The sequence below is a fragment of the Perognathus longimembris genome, chromosome 14 (genome assembly GCF_023159225.1).
Source record: "Perognathus longimembris pacificus isolate PPM17 chromosome 14, ASM2315922v1, whole genome shotgun sequence".
Lineage (NCBI taxonomy): Eukaryota > Metazoa > Chordata > Mammalia > Rodentia > Heteromyidae > Perognathus > Perognathus longimembris.
In genome coordinates, this window is record NC_063174.1 from 45,274,048 (window position 1) to 45,300,364 (window position 26,317).

Sequence of the window (26,317 nt, forward strand, 5' to 3'; positions counted from 1 at the left end):
CCATAGCTAAGTGTGGTGGTGTAGAATGAGCCTGCCTGCCCTCTTACTATGTGGGAGGCTGAGATCTGTCTGATGATAGTGCCAGTCTGTCGCTGGTAGGAAAATCAGTGAGACTCCATCTCAATGGAAGAAGGAGTGTTTGGTGATGTGTGCCTATAATCCCAGCTACAGCAAAAAGCCAAAAATGGGTAAATCTCATTCTAGGCACATCTGGGCAGGAAGTACAATTATATCTCAAAAAATAGCCAGTCCGACCAAAGGGTTGGACGTGTGGTTCAGCAGTAGAGCTGCCTTGCGAGTGAGTCCAAACCTCAGTACCATCAAACCAGGTGGAGACCGGTGAGAGTGAGAGAACTGAAATACTGTGACACCGCTACTTTGTAAGCTAAACAAAATAACAGCAAAATTTGAACCTAGGTCCAAACTCCTCAATCTGTACTTGTTCTAATCTAAATACTTGATAAAGCTAGAGAGGACACAGGTGAGATGCATCTGTGTGGGCAAGTGAGATGGACGGCTGTCCTGCTGATACTGGATCCTTACCCTAATTTCTGTGGATTTGGAACTCTTGGATTTTCCTTTCTGCTGTTCAGTAAACCCTATTTCCAATCCCCTACTTCTGAGCCTCAGTGGACAGGGGTGGATGTGCTGGGGGGTGTCAGGAAGTGTGACTAGAGCCACACTGTGGAAGTTAGTGAGTCAGTGGATGTGCCTGACTTCCGATCCTTTATGCTTGTCATGTGCTTTGAGAATGTAAGTTTCCCATTTTTATCTGCCCACTTTCAGATGGAATGACCATGTACATTTCCAATACCTCCTCAGCTTCCTCTCCCTCGGTCTTTCTGTTCTCTCTTTCTGTCTCTCTCTGACTCCTCTCTCTCTTATGAAGGAAATAGTTGTACCTTGAATTTATCACGTGTCCCAAGGAAGCAAACTCAATATTGGTTTCTTAAAAAGTCTTTCTTCATTTTTTTCCACATCAGACACAAAAGTGGCAACTTGCCTTCTTCACAGCTTGTAAAATCCTCGAAACGCGTACTTTTTACTTCTTTCTTGCCTTGTAACCAAAGACCTAAAAAGGTCTGTATCGTTCAGCAGTGAAAATGCACAATACTCACAGCTCCTTGGTCCTGGATGCAACACGATGGCGAAAAGTTTATGCAGGGCCCTTGTGAGTACTAAACCACAGAGGAGGGGATTGCCCCAGCCAATGTCCTCTTAGCTCTCGCCTGAGTGAGCTCCAGGCTTTATTATCTGTGAATGAAGCTGATCGGAATGCATGCTTCCTTCTATTACCCAGTGTAAGCCCCCTAGATAAATTTAACTTCTTATAGATTCACTTCTTTTTAGTATTCAGATCTTCCCTAGACTTTACATTAATATTATGATACTTGAATAAGTGCATGATCCTCCTTTCCCTTTCTTAACGTAACAGCGCCGAATTGATATTTGGTGGATTTATCATCATTGCTGTTTAAATGAGGTCAGTGTTTTCATTTCATTAAGCCAGAAATCCTCTTAGCTGTAAAATCAAGGTTGATTTTCTTTTCCTGGAGCATCCTCTCTGGCAAATGATTCTTAGAGCTTTTATTTCCAAACCAGGAATTGCCCAGCTCACCTTGCCTAACCCCCTTCACATATGTTTGTTTCACTGAATCATTTAACCCATACAATATCCTTTAGAGGATATCCTTTATAGGTTCAAGGCCCTGGAATGCCTACAATTCCAGCTGCTTGGGGAAGATCATGGAAGATTTCAGGCAGTTGAAGACCTGCTATGGCAAAAACTACAAGATTTTACCGAAGAATAACTAAAGCAGAAAGGGCTAGGATGGGGTGGTGACTTGAATAGTAGAATGCTTGCTTTCCTTAGTGAGGCCCTGACTTCACCCCTCCTGCGAGGGGTAGGGGGGAGAAGAGAGGGAGAGGCAGACATGTAAGCAAAATTCACGCAAGAAGCAGCTATGTAAACAAAATTCACTCTCCATCATGGTTTTTGTTGTACTAAGATGTGATGGAAATATGGAAAAAAAGAACTTCTCAACGTTTACTGAGATTTGAGAACCAGTTTTCTTTTTCTTAATAATCTGTACATTTAGTCTGCCTATTCTAAATTTGTTTTTACATCACACATTCAGTACTATTACTGAAAAAATATAGAAGAAAAACAAGCTAAATTCGATTTAAGGAGAGAAAAACTACTCAAAGCCAACCAACTTATCCCAACACTGATGAAAAATGAAAAGGTATTTAGGAGTTATCAGTATGTTAACCCACAACCTAGGTCTCACTTCTCAGTGTGGAGCTGCATCCAGCTTCTAGAATGCAAGTATTTATTTATTTTTATCTGACTTCACAGTTGTAAGGATGTATTTACGACCTGAAAGCTTTTTAATAACAGACTTCAGAGCCTAACACTTACATTTATAAATGCACACCTGAAGAAAATGTGATCTTTGGCAAATCATTGAATCTTATCAACTCCATTTCCTTATCTCTAAAATTGGGGCTAATAATAGATGCTACTTCTTAGTATTATTAGGATGATTAAAATAAAATGATGGATGTAAAGCTCCTGGCACAAATACCTAACCGAAGATAAAACCCTATTGCCATTGTTATTAGTTGGTCAGCTCTTCATATTTGTTTCTAAAAATATCTCTACCTCTTTCTTTATTCAAATAATTTAAGACTTTGGTATGATACCTAGAGGATAACTTAAGTAGTTGAATCAGTGTTTTAACGTAGCTCTTTTTAGAAGTGTATTTAGTATTTTGTGGCTTCTATTTGCAGAATATTTATGGGTATGTCTTACTCTGTTCATCCTCAGGAATCTCCGTCTATATGGGCTTCCTCTGATATAAAGGATGTAGGAATTCAAGTCAGTTCCCTCAATCAGATAATTTCATAGGGCCTGGACCCCATGTGATTTTGTGGAATATAATACCAGGACAAGAAAGAGATGGTAGGAGTGCTCAGCTCAGTTCTGGACCCAGATTCATTCTGCATCTAGAGCTGCCAATTCATCACATCTACCACACAGGCCTTTCTCTTAGCAGTATTTGTATGCTTCTCAGGTGCTCTAGAGGAAGGCACAATTAATTATTCCTTGTGAGTATTTCATGCCAGGAAGTGTGCTAAGTGATTATCAGAGCCACTTTGTGGAAGATTGATTTGCTCTCATTTCTTCTTTGGTTATGCTGCATGAATTCAAGTTCACCAAAGCAACTCTTAAACCTGTCAACCAGGGCAGAACTGGAGCAAGACCCAAGTCTTGTCTGGTTTCCTCATAGCTTTGTCTTTTCTAGAAAATCACTGAAGCCTTCCTTTCCCCATCTGTTTATTAGGGAAATGAGAGCAACTGCTATTAGGTATGTTGTGAGTATCTCATGCTTCATACAAAGCAATGACTCAGTACTTGTAGTTTGTTATTATCTTTATATATGCTATCTTTTAAGTTATGCTTTCTCTTGTTAGTCATAGGCTTGAACTCGGGGACGCCAGGGCACTGTCCCTGAGCCCTTCCAGTCACAGTGGCACACTGCCACTTTGAGCCAAAGCACGACTTCTGATGTCCAGTGGTTAATTGGAAATAAGAGTCTTACAGATGTTGCCTGGGCTCACTTTGAACCACGATCCTCAGATCTCAGCCTTCTGAGTAGTTAGGATTACAGGCATGAGCCCCCACTGGCTGGTTTTATGCAAACTTTTACCTAAGATCCTGGCCATGAATGGATTCAAATACTCACCTTCATCCCTGAGGAATCAGTGACAGATGTTGAATTCATGAAATTCTGAGACTCACCAAAACTCTAAAAGGAATCACTGATAGTCAGGTTTGAACAATTCAGTACAGGTTGAACTTGAAATCAAGAAAAGTGTTTCTAGGGTGAATTTAATCTACATCTGTTAAATGAAAAAAAGCCAGGGGCTAATCAACCCAAGATATTAAGTTTAGAAATATTATTGTAGATATAGATAATTTTTAAAAACCTGCATGAACTCTTCTGCTTGTGACACATTACCTATTCTTCTCTCCTTGGTTCCCATGTTACACGCATTTCCATGCTATCCTCTGCCTACTTCTGGCTGTTGCCACAGACAGATCCAATCATATTTCCCCAAACAAGTAAAGGGAAGTCAGAAATGAGGCAACTCATCGAGTTTCCTCAAGTTAGAAGTTTACCTCTGCAAGATCAGAAGATTCTGCCAAACTCTAGGGAACTTTTGCTTCCTTAACTCCTTTACAAACTTTACAATCTTCTAAATTCTGAAATGTTACTAAGTGGAGCTTCATAGCAGAGTGCTATTTTATTTTGAGACAATGACAGCTTCTACGTACATCATATAACATTTATTAAGTCAGTATTTTCACAGAAATTTATTATTAACCACACCAGACTGGCCTAAGTAAGTGAAATGAACAAGACTGGCCTACAATTTAAACATATGTTGGAGGATTTCAGTATCATATTCTGTAGCAAACTCTACTAGACATTTTCCATCAATTATGTGTTGTAGATTCAATAAGATTCATTTCGAGAGCTGGCGTTTTCTCAGCTCAACCATCAACTGTGGAATGACTCTGGGTCTGTTACTTAGAACTTTCAGGTTTCTATTTTTCTATTCTTTAACATGAAGTTGATGATTTCCATCTTATTTCACTTCTGGCATAAATATGAGGGCCAAATAAATAACGTGTTTGAAAACAGAATAATATTCTGTAAATAGTTTATATAACAAAATATAGAAATGAGTAGTTAGTATATTTAAGCCACACCATAAATATTATAATGCAACAAGGAAAGGATTGGGATGGTCATCAAACTATCTATAACGGAATGTTCAAATACCAACATATAAGTATTCTCTGATATTACTCTTTTGGTAGGAATGCATGGGAATTTAGCTTCAAAAGCTAATGAAAATTACACAAATTGAAATCTTCTCTATTACCACATTGGTCCTGTGTAATAACTTTGTCATGGAATTGCATTGGTTTTCACAAAGTGATTGCATATACTATTTCCTCTTTCTAACTGGGCATGTCATAACATATCTGTCTAGCTCAGCCTTCTGATTTTTAGGGAAAGGTAGAAGCTGGATGTTATTTAGAGGAAAGGTTATAGAAATCTATGCCCTATCTTCTTTCCTAGATAAGAAGGATTTCTGGAAGACTTGGCAGAAAATCTTCCAATAGTCTAGGTGATGAAAAATATGGCTTATCATTGTTATTCTAGGTAAAAGAAGGATAGTGGCTTTGCTCATGTAATGTTGGAGTATTGAGTTAGTGGCCTAGCAATGACAGTAGAACAAATTATCATATTCTGAAAGAGAATCATACACAAGTAAGAATTATAGATGTAAAAACTCTGTCCCAGAAATGAATAGAAAGGCAAGAAGTTACAACATTCTACTTGCTACTTCTTGGATAAAATCAACAATGAATACATGGATAGCAATAATGGAACATTCCTATAACTTCAGGGTAAAGGCAAGGGAGAAATAAAATACATACCCCCAATAAACATCATTATGTGGATAATGGATTCAATGAGATTGACTGCTTTAAAAAGTCTGTGCAAAGAACAATTTAATAGACTACTAAGAGATTTTTAAAAAGGACTTTAAAAAGCACATATTGATTAACACAAAAGTTGTAATTTGGAATATTTATTATATATAAGCCAGCAAATAACACTGACATAGATAGAAAAGTATTACTGGAATTTGTTAGTGTGTACATTTACTGAATTCTTCTATTTTTGCATTATATTTATACTACATTCAGAAAGTTAGACATCAGAAATTTGTACTCAAAAAATCAGTAGATTGTTACTTCATATTATCATTCCAGCATCTGACTAATAATATATTGTAAAAACAAATAGTAATATTGGGTAAAAGTATATGTTGTGACTTGAGAGATCTAAAATATATACTGTAATTGTTTTTTTAATTGTTGAAAGACATATTGTTTAAATTAATGTGTAATTCCAATCAGATATATAAAGGTCACCCATGTCATTGAGCTTAGTTCTGAGGTTAGTGGGAAATGTAAATAATAATGATAATAATAATAACTATCCTCTGATTGTGTAACAAGTACCACTATGTATATAGTATCTTTTAATTCTCATAACATTAGATAAGCATACTTATTGTATCAGTTTTTCAAATATAGATAATGAAGAATTAGAAGAACTTCCTGCACCTCACACAACTAAGGAAGAGTAGAGTGGGCATGTTAATCAGGCTGTCTTAAGATAATATATGTTGAAAGCCTATTAATTGCCAGACATTGAAATGTATTTACATACATTAGTTATCTCAATGGTTCCTAGCCTGAGGTACCTATGACCCTCATCAGAGAGGCATTTTAAAACCCTGAAGCTGCTGACATACAGGATGCTAATTAAATCAGTGCCTCTGGGGACAGGGGCCAAGACTTGACATCAGTAATTTTAAAATATAAACATCAATGTATATAAATATAACATGGATAGCAGTATTTTTGAAAACACCCCAGGAGATTTTAACATGCAGTCAGGGTTTAAAGTCACTATGCATTTAATATTCAATGAAAAATCCATACATTTGTAATATTAGTATTTTATTTATGAGGACTCTGGGATTTAATGAGGATAACTGACTTGCTCCATCAAGGTCACTTACCGGGTAAGTAGCCCATCAGGAACAGAAGTGCAGTATTGTCTTGCTCAAGAGCCCACATTCTTCCTGATGCCTCCGTGTCTAGCCATTTTACCCAATGCAATAAATTCACTTGTTCCTGTTGTTTAGTATTTGTTGCACACTTAGCTTGATCCTCAGTCTTACTTTTCTGTATTCACTTTTGAATATCCACCAAAGGAGTCAGTTAACAGGATCTTTTTTTTTTTTTTTGGCCAGTCCTGGGCCTTGGACTCAGGGCCTGAGCACTGTCCCTGGCTTCTTCCCGCTCAAGGCTAGCACTCTGCCACTTGAGCCACAGCGCCGCTTCTGGCCGTTTTCTGTATATGTGGTGCTGGGGAATCGAACCTAGGGCCTCGTGTATCCGAGGCAGGCACTCTTGCCACTAGGCTATATCCCCAGCCCATAACAGGATCTTTTGAGCAACCCATCCTGTGTAGGACCTCATACAAATTGCTGTGGGAGCTAAACAAGTGAAAATGTTAAACATCCTCTCTTTAGAGACCTCTATGCTTCTGCAAGGGCTCTAAACTACAGTCCACAATCTAACTGCGAAGTGACCCATGAATTTCTTAATAAGTACCCAGAATTTCTATCAGCTTGTACAAAAGGCCAGAATTTTTAAGAGCTTATGTTGTATTTTATACAAGATATATACTTTTTAGCAAAGTGGTAATTCCACTCAATTCTCTTTATGAAACAAATGCACACTATTTCAAGGTTATTTTTAAGTTGGATATACTGTGAAAAATATTTGTAGCTAATTCCAGGGAATGTTTTTAACATTGTGTATGTGTGCATTTATAAGACAGGTGTGTGACTACAAAGCAATACAATTTCACTGTGTCTCAGAAACTAGATCTGAGTAAAGAATTGATTTTCCAGCAATAAAAATTATGAAAAAATGCTATCACAAGGTAAATATTTTAAAGAATTGGATTCATTTGCACAAATTCATACACATTCATAGACATGCAGGCACACACACATAGGTACTCTACATACATACATACTCTACATACATACATGAAATGCATAGGCATATCTCTATCAGCACATAATACAAAGTTGTGATTTCATTATCTCACAATTCTCTTTATTCCATTATTTTAAAATACTTTAGTTTTATAATCTTACATCTATTGAAATATGCAGCATAATGAAGGTTGTACTTATGTAATCATACATTTATATGTGATATATATACTGATAATGCTTGTATATGAAATAGCAAATATGTATGTATGGTATACACATACATTTGGTACTTATGTAAGGTATACACATACATCTGATAATATAGAATTATTTATCTTTATAAGCAGTCTATTGTGGACCCTGAATTTTGAGTTCAACATGTTTTCATCTTTATCAGAATCACTTACCGAGCTTTCTCAGAAATCTGAGTCTTGATTCAGGTATTGATGGCTCACACTTATAATCCTAGATACCCATGAGGCTGAGATCTAAGGATTGCTGTTTAAAGCTAACTTGGGAAGGAAAGTCCAATTAACCACCAAAAAGCTACATTTGGATGTGTGACTTAAGTGGTAAAGCATCAACCTTGAGTGAAAAAGCTAAACACAGCACCCAAGCCCTGAGCTCAAGCCCCAGAATGAGCTCAAAGAAAAGAAAATCCAATCAAGAGTCATGCCCACCCTTAATCCTGATATCCAGAGTAGGCCCTGGAAGTTGGATGTTAATAAATTCTTGGATCACACTGTATGCCTGAGAACATTCTAACTCATTGCTCAGAGAGAGACAGGAGGGAAGGATTACAGGAAAGACACACACACACACACACACACACACACACACACACACACACACACACACACCCCTAAGTAAAGGAAAGGCCAGGAGAATTCCTTCCCACGAATGGTAATTCATTTCCTTGTTGTTAAATCAGTTGGGTCCATAGTCCATTCATCCTTCCACTTGATTCATCTAACTTATCCAAACAAAAATGTCCATAATAAGCATTATTGTCATAGAGAAGGGGATCATTATTTCTTTAATTTTGCTTGAGTTACAACTACTATGTATCTGACCTCTTAGGAAAAGGGGGGAATGAAAAATAGTGACTTTCATACTGTGGTTTATTGGTCAGTGCACTGCTTATTAAATTGTATCATCCCACTGAAGGAAGAAAATCTTCCCTTCAGAGAATTTAATAGAAGTCTATTTTCTATACTCCCAGTATAACGCAAAAGGATAAAAATAAAAAGGAACCCCAGCTGATCTCTTGGGTTAAGGAACTGTGAAAGGCTATAAGAAGTCTTTTAAATACAATAAGAAATACAATAAGAAGGTGAAATGTGGGCAAGACATTATTTAAAATGGGTGATTGTGGAAAGAGGGAGATTTCCTTCCTAACACTTTTTGTTCTTTTCTTAAACCTATATAATTCCTAATTAAGTAGAGCCATATGATTGAATACCAACATCAGGATGCTTCTTCTAAATCTCATCCCTGCACCTAAATGAACCTCTCTTCCATTATACCCTTGTATTTACATCTGTCTACATTTGTCTTTTGTGTAATGGTTGACCAGTCTGTCTGATTTTAAATTGTAGGATAGATGGTACTAATATATATCTTAATCATCCTTGATGGTACTCAATAATATTTGTCGAATGAATAATGGAATGAATGAATAGATATCTAAAGAAGTAAGCTATAATTGGATAGTAATCTGTTGAGACTCTCATATCTCTGTTTTCCTTAGCTTCATGGTTTAGTATTTTCAATGTAGACAATCCAGTACAAGAGTGAATAATAAGATAATTAAATTTATTTTAAATCTTAAAGTATGTCTTAAGGAATGTTGTTTATGACCTGGCTACAGTTATGAAATGAGGGCCTTTAATTTTGGGATGAAATAATTAATCAAACTCCAGAGTCCTTGAATTTGCCCTACATACTGGAATTTATTCCAGGCACAATGGGAGGGGTGGCCAGGAAAGAGGCCAGGAAGAGAATAGGTAGCAAGATCTGCAATCTGTGAGTGATTGGGGCCTGGACTTGCTTGTCTTCTAAGGAGGCATATTGACAATAGGAGAAAAATCCTTCACTAGAAGTCAGGGGTTGAACGCTGGGCCAGTCAAACTGTGGATTTACATGGAATTCCAATGAGGTGTTGAGACAGCATCTCAACCATCTCTTGCTTAATAAGCTTCTGTGCCTAGTTAGCAGGTCAGCTGGTTGATTTACCAGTCCCATTTCAGATTGCAGTTGCAGTCCTGAATAAGGTCCTGGAGCCCATTTATAAAACTTCATTCTCTTCCTTTGACTCCAAATGCAGCCTTTAGCTTCCATCATGGATCCAATCAGAGAAGCTAAACTGACAAGAAGCTCAATTTCCCCAGCACTCTGTAAACTGCACCTTCTTAAAGTTCTCTTCCTTCCTTTCTCCATCTTAAATGAGTAGATACAAGTGCAGTTTTGTGAGAAGGGGGCTCAAGCAGTGTTTTGTTTGTTGCTGTGCGTACCTGGCTTGGTGTATTGAGAAATAACCAGCTGTTTCCTCTTTTTACAAAATCCTCTACACAATCCAGGCACCAGTAAGTAGCTAACACCTGTTATCCTAGCTACTTAGGAAGCTGAGATCTAGAGGTATCAGCTGGAATGTAACTCAAGACAAGAAAGTCCTTAAGACTTTTGTTGCTGTTTTGTTTTGTTTTTGTTGGTAATAGGTTTGTAATCAGGGCCTGCATGCTGTCTCACAACTCTTTTTGCTCAAGGCTAGTGTGCTACCACTTGAGCCACAGAGCCACTTTTGCTTTTCTGGTGGTAAATTAGAGACCAGAGTCTCATGGACTTTCATTCCCAGGCTGGCCTGTAACCTTGATCCTCAGATCTCAGCCTCCTGAGTAGCTAGGATTACAGGCATAAGCCACCAATGCCCAGGGTCCTTGAGATTCTTATCTACAGCTAACCAGCAAAAAGCCAGAAGTGGAACTGTGGCTCAAGTGGTAGAATCTCAGGCTTGAGCATAAAATCTAAGGGACTGAGCCTCAGCCCTGAATTCAAGCCTGAGTACCAGAGCATTCACATTTGTACACAAACACAAATCATCTATATAAGCCTAGGACATTCTTAATATATTCTGTAATGATTCTAAAATGCTAGTCCTTCTCAGAGTTTCCTGAAGCTCTCACAATAGTATAATCTGTTATGGCTCACTTCTCTTGTGCTCTGATAATTGTTCCCTATTTAGAGATGTTGGACCTGGGCAGGATCCCTAAAATTTGTGAAGTTTAACTTATTAATTTAGGTTCCTTAAGCTGACGCAAAAACTCAATTCTCAATTTAAGTACAAATCTTTTGTACTTAATATTCATTCCCTTAATATTCATTCTCATGTTTATGTTCCTCAGGCTTCTCCATAGCTCACAATGCCACATTATTTTACTACTAAAATTATTTTAATATGTTTCATTGCTGACACATTCCAAGAGATATTCAATTATGTATATATCTTTCCTCAAAGAATGTTTTATTTTCTAGCTGCAAGTAAAGAAAAAGCCCCACAATTCATATAGTAAAACCAATAATAATTTATTGAGCCTTGGTAGCATATTCAATGCATCATTGAGAATATAGAATAAGGATAGACAGATTCTATCCCCAGAGGTTTATAGACAACATGGTAGGGAACAAGAGGTTAACCCTATTGGATGGAAAAAAATGTAAATTAATATAAGCTAAATAGCTACATTGACTCACAACACAAATATTTATTGAGAACATACAAAATCAGCATGCTTACTGGTATAGTAGATGTGAGTTAATTCATAATTAATTATTTCTAATAGTTTGCCAGACTGCTGTGACAATTGCAAAAGTTGGTGGCTTAGTAGAGACTTAGCTTTACCGTTTTAGGGACAAGTAGTCAGTATCTAAATATGGACAGAGCTGTGCTTCTGCCAGCTAAATGGGAAGAACCTTCCTTGACTCTTCCTAGCTTCTGGTGTTTGTCATTAATTCTTGGTGATCTTTGATTTTCCACTGGATCAGCTGAATCTCTACCTCTGGTCACATGACCTTTTCCCTTGTATGTTTACATGTCTATCTGCCTAAGGCCTTCTTACTCAGTCATTGTAGTTAGGGTCTACTATAAACAAGTTTGACTCCATCTTGAGTATTTGCTCATGCAAAATCCTCTCATTCTGAGGATCCAGAAGAGTACTCTTCAAACCAGTACACCCGTTAAAAAGTCTTTTAGTGGCCTGTTTACCCATGGTGTACTATGGATTTACTAGAGAAGGAAAGTTAGACTGCAAACTACCACATGCTAAATGATGTCCTAAGCACTTAATAATATCATTGCAGAAGATATCAGTCTTTGCAGCAAGTATCAGTCTTTTCATTGCGTAGATGAGAAACTCGCTCAGCAAGTGTAACTAATGAGCTAGGAGTTGGGATTCAAACCAGACTAGTCCAAAAACCTTCTCTGCTGGCTGAGCTTATATATTTGTGATAGAAAGAGCATGAAATACATCTTCATCACTTTGTGATTTGGGCCTTTGCCAAAATATTGCTTACAGTCATTTGGAGAGATAGAATGGATGCATCAAATCGATATATTTATACTATAACTTGGCATTCCATACAAATTAATTATATTTTGGTGTAAGTTAGAGGCAATAGAATCTCAGAAATACCAGAGTTTGTTATCTTCATTAAACTTCTAAACCCTTTGGAGATTTAAACATTGCCATACTTATGCATCTACACTCTTCATTCCCCCTGTCTTTTTGTGTGTTTCCAATTTCCTGAACACATTTCATGGTAAACAGAACCCATTGGAATAACCAGGCTGAAACATTTGCAATGTCTTCCTTGCAGAGAGCACCGGGTAGGTAGAGGAACTCACATGTAGAATAGGGAGGGATCTAGGGGACCAATGTCTACTCTGATCTCTTCACAAACTCATTGCATGGTTCAGTCAGGTTTCTTATAGACCAAACCTTACTGTGGGTCAGTATTTGTTTTTAGTGAAAAGTAAAAATAAACTTCATATCTGAATAACCTTAGGCACTCTCTAGGCTCTCATAAGTTTTATTATTTACCTTGGACTGAATTACATATTTATGTTAGCCTTTTAACCCTTAGAAGTAGGTGTCACTCTCACTTTAGAGCAATGCTAATCAAAGTGTGGAGCTTGTTAGAAACAAAGTCCTTAATCCTACCCCCAGACTTACTATCTCGGGAACTCTAGCTTGAGGCCCAGGAACTTGTGCCTTTTAAATGATTTGGTTGTGCAAAATACTTTCAAAAGCACTGACATACAGGACGGTAACAGTTTCCCACAGAAGCTCCTGGTATCTGCAAGTTGGTGGCAGTGAGCTTTTCTGCAATGTTTCAGGTCTGCAAGGGCACCTTATCATACTGCTTGCACACATAGCCCTGACATCTCTATCCTGAGTTGAACGCTGACTTGTTCAAGGTGCTACACGCCACTACCCTGGATTTGAGAACAAAGTCCTATTTCCTCCACACATTGCTGCTTCAACTCTCCCAGTTCTTCTACACAGCATTGACTCAGTATTTACAAGATGATTTTAGCTTTCACACTGTGGAAAAAAAGAAATAGTACATACTGTCATTCTTACAGTAATGACACTATTTTTCAAATCTACTTTTTTTCTCACTTAATAGTTAAACATGCCAACTCTACAACAAGTGCCATTCTGGGTGATTTTTTTTTTAAACTTTGAAATGTGCAAAGGTCATGCATATTCATTATAAAAATCCATCCTTCCAACTTCTGAGAGTAAGCAGCAACTAATTTTCCTGCTTCAGAGATCACAAAATTAGAGGACAAAATGCATTTGATATATTCTCTAGGAGACTATAATAACTTTTAGATGGGTTATATTTAATAGTATGTGTTAGTGGAAATCTGATTAATCAGATTGAAGGTACTAAGTGTAATCTTAAATTAAGTCCAGGAAAGAATCCTACTCATATCCCTTTAATTGATCAAATGAAGTATTTGGCAGAAATATCTCATTTAGCTTTGTTGAAATGTTTTGGCATTTTGCCACAACTTAAAAGTTTAAGAGCTCACACTAAAGGGACTGTTAATATGGCTATAAATTGCCTTCATTTGTTCATGTAATCACTAACAAAGCAACTGCCAGTTGAATACCTACTATGTTCCAGGAATTGTGTAAACAATTCTAATTCAGTTCTGTGCAACACAAACTTGGGTACTCATGATGATATCCAGGCAATAAATTTAATAGATTGGTTGTACTTTATTTTATTATTTAGTACGTAATAAATGATACACAAATAATTATTTTACAATACCCGTGGGGGAAAATACTGTGGGTACTGAGAGCTTGTAGTCTTGGACTTATACAAGATTTTGGATGTCAGAAAAGAGATAATTTGTTAGATGTTTGAATGGTTTGGGAACAACAAATCAACCAAAGAATTTAGTTAGAAAACCATAGAGCATAGGAGTCAGAAGACATTTTAGAAGCCATCTTTTTTGTTTCTGTTGGCTATGGGGCTTGAACTCAGGGCTTCCGTGCTGTCACTCTTGTTCATGCTCTTTTGTTCAAAGCTAGCACTCAACCACTTTGAGCCACAGCTCCACTTCTGGTTTTTGAGGGGTTCATTGGAGGTAAGAGTCTCATTGGGACTCTTCTGCCTTGGCTGACTTTGAACTGTGATCCTCAGATTTCAGCCTGCTGAGTAGCTAGTATTAGAGTAGTGATTCACCAGTGCTTGGCTTATCAGCCATCTTTTTATCTTATCTCATTTTCCTTCCATTAATAAATGAGAGCCATCAGCCCAGAAAAGACAAGATGACTTAAAGGCAACATCAGTGAATTAATATGTGAGTGGACCTATGTCCAGGCCTGGTTTATCTTAGTCTAAGAAGGCACATGCCTTTCCCAAGGATATGTAACATTGCCACATGGTAAAAGACACTGATTAAGACAGAGTAGGAGTGGATACAAGGCTTAGGGAATGGAAAGAAGGCAAAGAGCATCAACAACATCCAATCTTTAGTGCAATAAAAGTCTGGGTTATTCCTGTCACTTCCTCTTAGCCACTTAGAAGATTTTCTCTTTCTGCTTCTACTCCAAAGACAGCGAGCTGTTTTAAATGGAATTCATCACAGTAGACGCTTACAATGATCCATGTTCTCACGTTGCATAGAAAGAAGGACAAAGTCATTGGTTTGTCTTTGCATGGCAGCATAAGGGTATGGGAGATAATGTGATGTCCTACAAGCCAGCTTCACTTCTGAAATAAATTTAATCACTGCATGAGAGCATTGGAGAAGGATAGCTCTGTGAATTTCCCAAGCACAAAACAAGTGTGAAATTCAACTCCAGTACCAGGTACTAGAGAGATCCTCTTAGGCTTCAAAGGTGCGATCAGATGAAAACTCGGTATAGCTGGAGGAAAGGATGGATAGGTAACCATCAAATAAAAAGGTTCCTTTGCTGTTATCTCCTCAATTTCATTAAACTCTTAATGCAGAAAATTTGAGGATGTTATTGAGCTTTTGAAACTGTGGTTGGAAAAGTGATGTTAAGGAGTAGGACATCAAATGTTTGTTTTAAATAATAATCCTTGGGAATGGGTACTACTGTTTGCACTTAATAGACCAGGAGAATGAAGCAAAGGGAGAATAAATTATTTACCCAGAGCTTTGGGATGATTAGTTCTAAGCTAGTTCTAAGTGGAGACTACTTCGTTCTCAGGGACAACTGTGAGAATAAGAGTTGGTTAGCCATGAAAGAGACATCCAGAAAAAGTCCTCTGGAAATGAAAGACAGCTAGAGTTCATTTCTATAATGAAAGGTAAGGAGCAATAGATTTCAACCAGGAGCACATCCTGTGGTTAAATTTAGATGGAAATTCACAGAGATTTTAAAAATGTATGAAGGACTTACGGGAAGGCAGAACTAGAAGTAGAATAGGAGGCAAGAACAAAGGGTTGAGATAGAACAAAGCTGTGAGATATGGGTCTGGTTTGTTTAGACTTTAAACTTGTCTGCATTTCCTGTCTTTCTGAGTGTACCCCCTTTCAAGTGGGACAGAAGAAGGGATACTGCTTCCTATAATTTGTTTGCCTTTTTTGTTCTTTTCTCTCATGGGTCTGCCTTGGCAAGTCTGTGTACTTGTGAGGGCAAATATACACACAAACACGTGGTATGCGCAAATAAAGTGGAAGTAGAATTCAGTGGGTGATGGAGAGAGATGGGGCAGAACCCATGCATGGGGAGACCTAAGTCCATGTGATCATCAGGTTCATAGCAATTTCCCCCGGAGACTGTATCATATTCCAGTGAACAGGCATATGGGAGGAGGTTGCCATGGCAACAAAAGGCCTGAAATATTGACTCTGACTAGCAACAGGCCAGTGAAACAGCCTAACTAGGATTTATGGCACATTATAGTGTGAAAAGCAGGAGAAAATTACTGTAAAGGCAGGAATTATAGCACAACAGAACATATAAACTCCCAAATCCATCTTCCTAATTAAAACAGCATACTCTGGGGTAACGCACATAGTAAGGCTGTTAGCTTAAATGAGGATGTGCTCTCCATGCTTTGTGACAAAGTTATTGTCCTTCAGACTTCTCACATGGGAGGAGGGGTAAGCTGAAGACAGATGCACGTGCCATGGCTAGTTGAATCCCGCTCAACTTCATTCTTGATACTGTATTGCTTCTTCAAAAATGTCTCTGATCCCACTGCACATTCCCAGAATATACTGTGGTCCCTCTCTATGCAAATAATCATTTCCAGCATGATTCCTGGAGGGGTTGTTGCTATTACCGATTTCATTCAAATCTACCAAGTAGAGCAGAGGGAAACAAGGACCAATCAATGAGCTTCATGGTTGAGAAAAAGTACCTTGTATTTCCTGACCCCAATTGACAACTTTGTATCCCTGATAGAATTCATCGAAGTAATTGAGAGATATTGGCTGATTAATTTCCTAAGAATATTGTCATTTACAGATACCTGATTAAGGAAAAATAAAACCAGAAGACTGAGGCAAGAAAATCACAAGTTCCAATAAACACAAATTTAGCATCATTCAGATTTGTAAAAAAGAAAAATAATAAAATGTAATGCAGATCAGGTCCCAGAGATAAACATTCAGCTCTTGGATAAGTTAGTTCAAGACCATTGCTACTAAGGCTTTAAGTGAATCTTGATAAGAATTGCAGCAATAGTTAAGGAAAAATAAACGGGAAAGCAAGATACTGCCCAGAACACCCATCAAGAGTACCTAAGAAATTATGATTGAGTTATCCCAAACTAAATTCAACTCACAGATAAGTTATGTTTGATCGGCGAGTTATTTTCTTTTTAAAAAATGACAGTATTTGCAGGATACAAAGGCTCATGTCCATAATCCTAACTACTGAGGAGAATGAGATCTGGAGGCTTTTTATTCCAAGTCAACCTGAGCTGAAAAAATCTATGAGAGTCCATCTCCAAAATAACTAGCAAAAAATCCTGGCTAGAATCATGGCTCATGTGATAGAGTATAGCCTAGCAAGCCAAACAAACAGAGTGTGAAGCCCTAAGTCAAACTCTAAACCACTCTCCTTTGCTAAATAAATGGCTAGCTTAAGATTCCTTGCAGGGAGAATAAATCCCTCACATACTACTGTCCGAATGTTTCCTTCACATCCTACTTATCTACCAGCCCCTAAATGACTGTCTGCAATGACTAGAAGCTTTCTCACATTTCATGTGTTACGTCTTTTCTTGATTTACATAAGAAACATGCAATTTCTCAGACTCTTGCCTTGGTCCTTGGTTCTCAATTTAAAGCCAGGTCAGAGAGAAAGAGAAACCCATTAATGCACAATGGTTAATTATTCATCATTGAGTCAAATGTTTATTGAATACATAGTAGACTAAGAAATGCTGGGAATATACTCAGGAATATAATTGATGCAATCCTTGTTCATTTGAGGAAAACAGATATTCAAAAGACAATAATTAATAAATATATTAAGCATACAATAGAAAGTACCGAAAATTTGAAAATGCAGGCTCTCTTATCTTTCTTTCCCTAAAACTATAGTTGTAAAAGTTCCTGATAACATTTTCCTATGTTTACAAAATTGTAGAAATGAAAATTCCTATAGTTTATGCTGGTGTTATTGTCAATAGCATCTTGGAGAGAGAGAGACAGAGACAGAGAGAGACAGAGACAGAGAGAGACAGACAGACAGAGACAGAGACAGAGAGAAACACAAGAATTTACAAGACCTGGAAAACATTCAAAAGTACTCATATCATCTAGGCACTGGTGGCTCATGCCAGTAATCCTAGCTACTCAGAAGGCTGAGATCTGAGGATCATGGTTTGAAGCCACCCAGGCTGGAATATCTGTGAGACTCTTATCTCCAATTAGACACCAAAAAGCAGAACGTGGAGCTATGGCTCAAGTGGTAGAGTGTTAGCCTTGAGCAATAAAGCCAGGGTATTGGGATATTTATTTTATTTTGTCCTAAACTTCAATTTAGTTTAAAAATATTATTCAGCTAGGCTTTGTTGGCTCACATATATAATTCTAGCTACTCCTGAGGATCAGGGTTCAAAGACAGCCTAAGCAGAAAGGCAGAGTCTTTTATCTTCAATTAATCAGCAAAAAGGCAGAAATGGAGGGTCGCTCAAGTGTTAGAACACTAGCTTTGAATGAAAAAGCCAAATGAGAGAACAAGGCCTTGAGTTCAAGCCCTAGTACTGGCACCAAACAAACAAAATAAACAACAATTAAAATATTGTTGAGGAACTACAGGTTTTCTGTAGCAAAGTAAACATATGTAGCAAACATGGTTAAGCCATATGTGATTAAAACATTATTTATGCTTTATTTATAAGTATTTTCTACCAGTAACAGCTCCCCAAAGCAAGATTTACCAGTATCTCTACAACATATGGGACTTTTGCTTTAGATTAATAATGCCATGATATTTTCTTTAATGAAGCTGGAAATGATTGCTTTATTTTAACAAAGAGATCTCTACATTCCCCCCTTGAGCTTGAGCCTTGAATGTAGATGATCAGGGGTGCTATTTCACAGCTGTCTTCATGCTGATAATGACTCTCCTTGGGATTTCATAATTTCTTCCTGAAATCCATTGTTTCCTCTCAGGAGGCATTGAATGAATTTATAGGGAGATTCTTCAATCCAGGCACAAAAGAGGGTTTTGAAAGTATATGTGTGTTTCTACATTTGATTATCTGACTTTTCTGCCTCCCTGTATCATCATTTCTATACTTTCAAGTCGCTGACTTTCATCTTCCTATGCTAGATATCTAATGAATGCTCACTATTAAGCCTTAAGAGCTAATATTCTTATTTTACTTTTTATTCTCTCTGTGGACTCACTTTTAAAAGAGGGTCCCTTGGGTGACATGGATCAACGTTTACAGTATTGCGTTCATAATACTACTTTGTTGAAAAGCAACGCCTTTGTACAACTACTTAAAGATAAAAGTAAAATAATCCTTTATGGTGAATCTTAAGCCCATGTGTACTTCTTAATCATCTACAAGACAGGCGTAGTCAAGAACAGTGATTTTGACATGATGATGAAACCATAGAACTAATGACGTGGGTTTAGATTCTGGTCCTGCCACTTTCCGGTTGTGTCGTGTGCAACTTATTCGTTTAGCAGCTTTGTGTTCCAGAGAGTGGCTGAGAGTCAAGGATAGAATACTGTGGGTCACCTAGAACAATGCTTCTTCCTTTATGAGACATCAAGAATTAGCCATCTCATAAGTGAAGATGTACAGAATCTTATCTACACACATCTACCACTGGAAAAAGGAAATGCTCTCAGTGAGTTTCTGTGTTGCTTTTCCTGATGACTAGCTAGCTGCCTGAACCACAAATAGATTCCAGAATTGGCAGCTACTAAGCTAAAATTAAGCATGCTTTGGGATCTTTCGTTAATTAAGCACACATCACAATATTGAAGTCATGTGTCTTTTACCAGTATCTTTATGTTTCCAGAAGCCCAAATGGGAGCACTCCTAGCATGTGGTCAGTACCTAAGGAGTGTCTGGAAAGGCCGGCTATGGTGTGGTTTTACATATGCAAAGACTCCTATGATGACTGCTTACCCCTCACATTATCCAATGTAAAAATAAAAATTTTGTTCAGTCACGTTTGATACATCAGAATTCAATCTAAATTTCCTATGTTGTGGCTCATTTCACTGAATTCTTTATCAAGGATAGCATCATCATGCTTAATTTTGATAACAGGGTTTGAAGGCTTTGTAACTTCATTATTTGATACTCTCACTACTTTATGGACTTTCATAAGAGAGGTAATGTCTCATAGTTCTTATTCTTGCTTTTATCCCTTGTGTAGACTTAGCCTAAAGCATATGTAACCACCAACTGATGAATTTTTCTTCACATACTTTTTACAAGCAGGTTCATCTGAGGCAGATAAGAATTTGTGCATTCAATCCACTCTACATACAGATGTGGAAAGCTTTTTGTTTGTATATCCTCCACACTTTGTTTCTTCTCCAAATTCTGGGCCTCAAATTACTTTCTCCTTCATTCTTTCCCAAGCATCCATATTGAGCTCATCTTTTTATTTTATTTTTATTTTTTTAAATTTTTATTATCCAATTGATGTACAGAGAGGTTAAAGTTTCATACGATAGGCATTGGATACATTTCTTGTACTGTTTGTTACCTCGTCCCTCATTCCCCCTCCCCCGTCCCCCTTTCCCTTTCCCCCTCATGAGTTGTTCAGTTCATTTACACCAAACAGTTTTGCAAGTATTGCTTTTGTAGTTGTTTCTCTTTTTTTACCCTGTGTCTCTCGATTTTGGTATTCCCTTTCAATTTCCTAGTTCCAATAACAGTATACATGGTTTCCAATATAGTCAGATAAGATACAGAGATAGTGTAGGTACAACCACAGGAAGGGGATACAAAGAAGATCATCAATAATAGAAGCTACAGTTACACATAGCACGTTGAAAGTAGTTACAACAATCGTTTCCATAACATGGAGTTCATTTCACTTAGCATCATCTTATGTGATCATAAGGGTATAGCTATTGGGCTCTTGTGATCCTCAGCTGTGACTTGCCTAAACCTGTGCTAATTATTCCCTCTAAGGGATACCATAGAGTCCATGTTTCTTTGGGTCTGGCACACTTCACTTAGTATAATTTTTTCCAAGTCCTTCCATTTCCTTAGGAATGGGGCAATGTCATTCTTTCAGATAGAGGCATAAAATTCCATTGTGTATATGTACCACATTTTCCTGATCCATTCGTCTACTGAGGGGCATCTGGGTTGGTTCCAGATTCTAGCTATGACAAATTGTGCTGCGATGAACATTGTTGTGCTGGTGGCTTTAGTGTGATTTTGTTTGTGGTCTTTTGGATAGATACCCAAAAGTGGTTACTCTCATCTTTATCCCTCAGCTGCTTACCTTCCTTTGTTCCCTTTATCATCTTTTGCCCCATTTCTCAATAGGACTTCTTGTCTTTTCCATCAAATATACTTAAGAAATCTTCCTTTGGCCCATAGGAGTCCATCCAACACAATATCATTAATTCAAAGAAGCTACATTTTTTTTTTCATGTATGTGCTTTAAAAAGATGTTTCTCTCCCACACCCATTAGAATAGTTATCACAAATCTGTTCTCTGGATAGGAAATTCTTTAGAACTTTTCAACCAAGTAATTAGATTATATTATGTCTAATTGAACTCCTCTTTGTCATAAAATTGAGTAGGTGTAGAGACTTATAGACTGTTAACACCTTCAACTGAGTCAACTGCAGGTAGTTTTCTGAAAGTTCATTAATATGCAAATACTTGCTAAGGGAAGGTAACACATTTTTCAGTTAACTTAATAAAAGGAGCTCATGGTCAGAACAGTGTGTGTGTGTGTGTGTGTGTGTGTATACGTATATGTATGTATATACACGCACACACCCATTTATGCTTTTAAAAAACACTCCTTCAATTTTTTTCTGGAGTAAATTTGAAGTTACAAATGACATGTCTGAATTATGTAGTTTCAGATGTTAATACTGATGTTGTGAGAGGTGTACTGCCCCATTTTCTAGCCACTCTTTATTGCTCACCAATGCTAACTGCACATAATGACCTGCAATAGCAACCCATGTGCTCCAAGTTTAGTTTTGATATTTTGAAATAGGAAGAACTAATAAATATCTTCATCCCTCCTTCCCTCCCTTCCCTTCCTCTGCTCCCTCCCTCCCTCCCTCCCTCCCTCCCTCCCTCCCTCCCTCCCTCCCTTCCTCCCTCCTTTCCTTTCTTCTTTCTCTCTTGACTGCCTGCCTCTTTTTTCTCTCTTTTCTTTAGTACTGGGGATTGGGCTCAAGGTCTTACTCTTGTCACGCAAGGGCCCAACCACTGGACTTGAGTCATCCTCCAGTTTTTTTTGGTTTTTAGTTTATAGTTTAGATAGGGTCTCACACTTATACCAGGCTGTTCTTGGAGTATAATCCTCCTAGCTACCTCCTAAATAGCTGGGATTATAGGATTATACAACAATAGGGTGCTCTCTCTTTAAATTAATTTTAATCACAGGACTTCTCTCCTCTACCTATTTTTATTTTGTCCAGAGGTTATGCTATATATAATATATGTTAATTATTAATCTACATTAATTATTATTAACATATCTCTATATAATATATATGTATATATCATATACATGATGAATTTTAACTACAAAGTAGTCATTTTCATACTTTCTTCAGATTTCTCTGTTCTAATTAAACTTCCTTCTACTTCCATTGGATTGTTGTATGAATATTACAATTAGAATGTCTGGAAAAATAATGCTTCCAATATAGCTTTTCTAACATAATTTACAAAGAAAACCTAGTTTTTTGTGTTTATTATTTGTTTGTCCATTGTGGAACTTGAACTCAGGGCCTGGGCACTATCCCTGAGCTTTTTGAGCTTTTTTTTTCACTCAAAGTTAGCACTCCACCATTTCAAGCCACAGTGCCCTTTCCACCTAATATAATTTTCATGGTTCTTCCTCACTGCCATTAAGTGTAATGCTTATTTGTGGTATACATCTACCCACGTGCCCCTCCTCCCCTGCACGCAGAGAAGCACTCTCTTGGCCTGAATAACTACACATGTTCATTAACTTTATCTTTTCATGAATTAGGCCATCCAATGTCTTAATGTTGCTTTAAACACTAATTGGTTAATTTCTTTCTGGTACCAAAGTACCCCAAGCAGCATTAAAAAATCTCAACTACTAATCTATTACTTATAAGACCTTCTTTACTGGGTTTGTTTCCAAGCATAGTGTGGCCATTAATCTAGATGATCATACAGCATTCTCTAGACATATGGGTGCTTTATTTTCCTACCAGAATGCATAGACTTTACAGCTCAGTCATTTCCAGGAATAGTCCAGGTTCTCAGAGGGGGAGTACCAAGCAGTGTTTTAAATTATAGCTCTTAATTTGCATTCTGGCTTTCAGTGCCATCTGACCTGTGACCATTTACTTAAGTTATGTTTTTCCTCCGTCCTTTCTAAAATACTACATTTCTCTTATGTCCCACTAGGAGCCCAAATTTTATTCACTGCATCTTAAGAGAATGATTGTAGTTCTGAAGGGATCATTCCTTTTACTCATTTTGTTTGCTCATTTATTTGTCAATCCTCTGATGACTCTTGGCACCCTTGTAGCTAGTGCTATTGCCATCTTGTACTTTGAATCTCACCACAGAGTCAACACATTTTTCTATGCACTTTGTACATTTTACAGATGTTTGAGAGAGGTCAGCTAAAGGCCTGTGGGTCCACAAACACAGGAAGTGAATTTATTCAGGATCATCCAGCTAGAAATGACAGGATCCTCTGGCCTCAGAAGCCATCCAGTTTCTCTGTACTGTAGGATTTTGATGAGAAGTCCTGCTCACCATCTACCTCATTGCAAGGAATAATCACATTGTAACACTTCTGAGTTTCTAAGCATGTGGTGGCCAGTACTCTAAAAATGGATGGTGCAATTGTGTTCACTATTTGGCAGTAGGTGTAGTTCTTACTTCAATCCAGTTTCCTAGTTAGTGAAAAATTAGAAGATCTAAAACACTGAATTTGTAATGACCAACCACAGCTGCCTTCTTTGTTGAGGCAGGAGCTACCTAAATCGTCATGACCCTCTATACCCCTCTTCATGGCAAATGCAGTAGTTCCATTTGATGTTGTGCCTTTTGGTTTAGTATTTCTTGTACTATTTAGAATTATTGCTTATTTGGTTTGGTATTTCACCTTCTAGGGCTCATCTGGAGCTATGGATATAGTTATCACTGGTTGTGATTCGGGTAAGAAAATGAGTAATATTAATGAGCCTATGTACATTTTCCAATAGATAAAGAGATTGTATATAACTGTCTGGATTTTGTGGTTAGTTGCTCTGAATTTGTAAACTAGTATGTTATGGAGTCTCAATTAGAATCTAGAACAAATGATTCCGAGTTGATTGCTCTGTTCTAACTTATTCTATTGTCATTCAATCACTCATTCCTTCATATATCTACTCAATAAATAAGTGTTGATAAATGTCAGATGTGTATAATGTCAGGTATCTATGCCTGACACTAGAGATTTAACAGTAAATGTTTTACAAAGGCCATAATACATTTAGGGCTGACAGATGAATAGATTATTCTGAATCCATATGTGTTACTATTGAAGAACATGTGACTGAGTCATGTGGAGTGGTTCAGAAATTCCTCTGCCACTGTACAAAGCAGTGTGATTGACTTGAGAGTCTGCTAGATGTGATTGTGTTGAAGGTGGTTAGCCTGAATATCTCTGAAGATCATGATCTTGAAACAGGGGAAATGTAGACCGCGTTGACATGGAAATCAGTGCAAGTATCTCATCCTGGCTCAGACCCTTTCTACTTGTTTCCTGTTGCAGTAGTGAAGTTACTTAAATTTCTTTACCAGAAAACAAGGAGGCTTGAGAGGAGAGATACCTTATCTTAGAAAATAAGCAAGGACTGCAAAAGATTTGAGGCCATATCTTGGTAAACAGTGTAGTGATCAAAGAAGCTATGCCTGTCCTAAGCACCACCGAAAGGGATAGAACGTTTCTGAGATCTAAGGGGAAATAGTGGTAGTCTTTCTCTCTTTTTTTTTAATTGTCTATCTGAATAAAAAGCTAGAATCAAGTTTCTTCTGCAATTACAATTGCCACGAGTTAATTAAGATGGGTACAGTACAAAAACAGAGCACATTGATTACTGAACCCCAAACATCTTCAGCTGAAAGTATGTCTTTAATTTACATGGTAGTAGGGCCCTATACATCAAATGTTGGAAAATTCTAAACATAGCCTGCTCATTTTCTGATACATCAAATTGATTTGACTGTATTTGACCTTTATATTATGTTTCAGTGGAAACTTCACTCTAGTTTCTTGAGTTTGGCAAAGGAATCATTATGTAGGTATTCCTGTGTTAAGAATTATTTATTTAACATATCACTACTACCCATGATGCATCTCATTCTCCTGTCTTTTTCTTCCCACCGTATTTTCCCTGATTAAATCTCTTCTGGTCCTTAGGGCGTTTGGGAAGTCACCACTCTATAAAATGATAGTGTTTGGGGGCAGCATAAGGAATCAAAACTTTAGAAGCAATACCCAAGTGGGCCACTCAGCCTTATTTGGTTGTTCTCTTTATTGGACCTGTGATGAAATGACTTTCCTACCTTCCAAGGTGGCTGCCATTACAGCTTTAGACTTTCTGCTGCATGTTAGCTGTGCTGATGCTAAAAAATATATGTGATGAGTAACCCCCAGTGAGGTAGATCTCATGACTGCTGGATTTGGAGTCCCTAGAAACAAGATCAAAGGCCAAGGTTTTTCTACTGCCTCAAGGCTTGAGTTTTGTGTTACAGACAGTTCCTCCTGCCTATATCAGAGTTGTTCCATGTAGAAGGCACCAGAGATTCTGATCTGTAGGGGTTAAAGTAAACCTACTTGTAACTTCCCCATCCTTGATAACATATGAGTAAATGAATGCCAGTAAACTGGAGGACAAAGATAGACTACTTTTGGGATTTATGAGCATGATCATGCCAGATCTTGTTTTCTAATCTTGAACTCACATCATGAAAGTAAAGCCTGTATTTCGAAGGGGGTGTTGACTGACAGCAGACATTTGGTTCTCAAGTGAATGTTTCATTATTACCTGGGAGTTTCTACTCTATTGTCCCTACCCTTTTCTCCCTTCATTCTTGCAAAGTTTATGAAGTATTTGCAGAAGTGAAGTGAGGATGATGGTATAATGCCATCCTCTAGAGCTATCTCAGCTTCTAGAGGTTTTTCTTATCTGTGTCTCAACTACTCTCAAAACTTTCATGAGTACCATTTGAATGTTGCCATCGCCCACACCCCACACAGTCAACCAATGAATTTTTATATTTCTCCATGAGGGGTCTGCGTGGTGACTTTGAGCCAAGGTTGGCAGACTTTTGTAAATACAGTGTTTTGGGAACATAGCCAGGCACATTCATTGACTTACATGCATATTATTCATACCCTATTCCATGATGCATTGGCAGGGCTGAGTGATTGAG

General features: G+C 37.6%; 1 protein-coding gene across 9 annotated transcripts in view; it reads left to right on the forward strand.

Moving 5' to 3' along the window:
- The window catches only part of Nrxn3 (neurexin 3), a 1,433,525-nt gene that overhangs the window by 1,016,581 nt on the left and 390,627 nt on the right, over positions 1-26,317 (forward strand). The window lies entirely within an intron of this gene.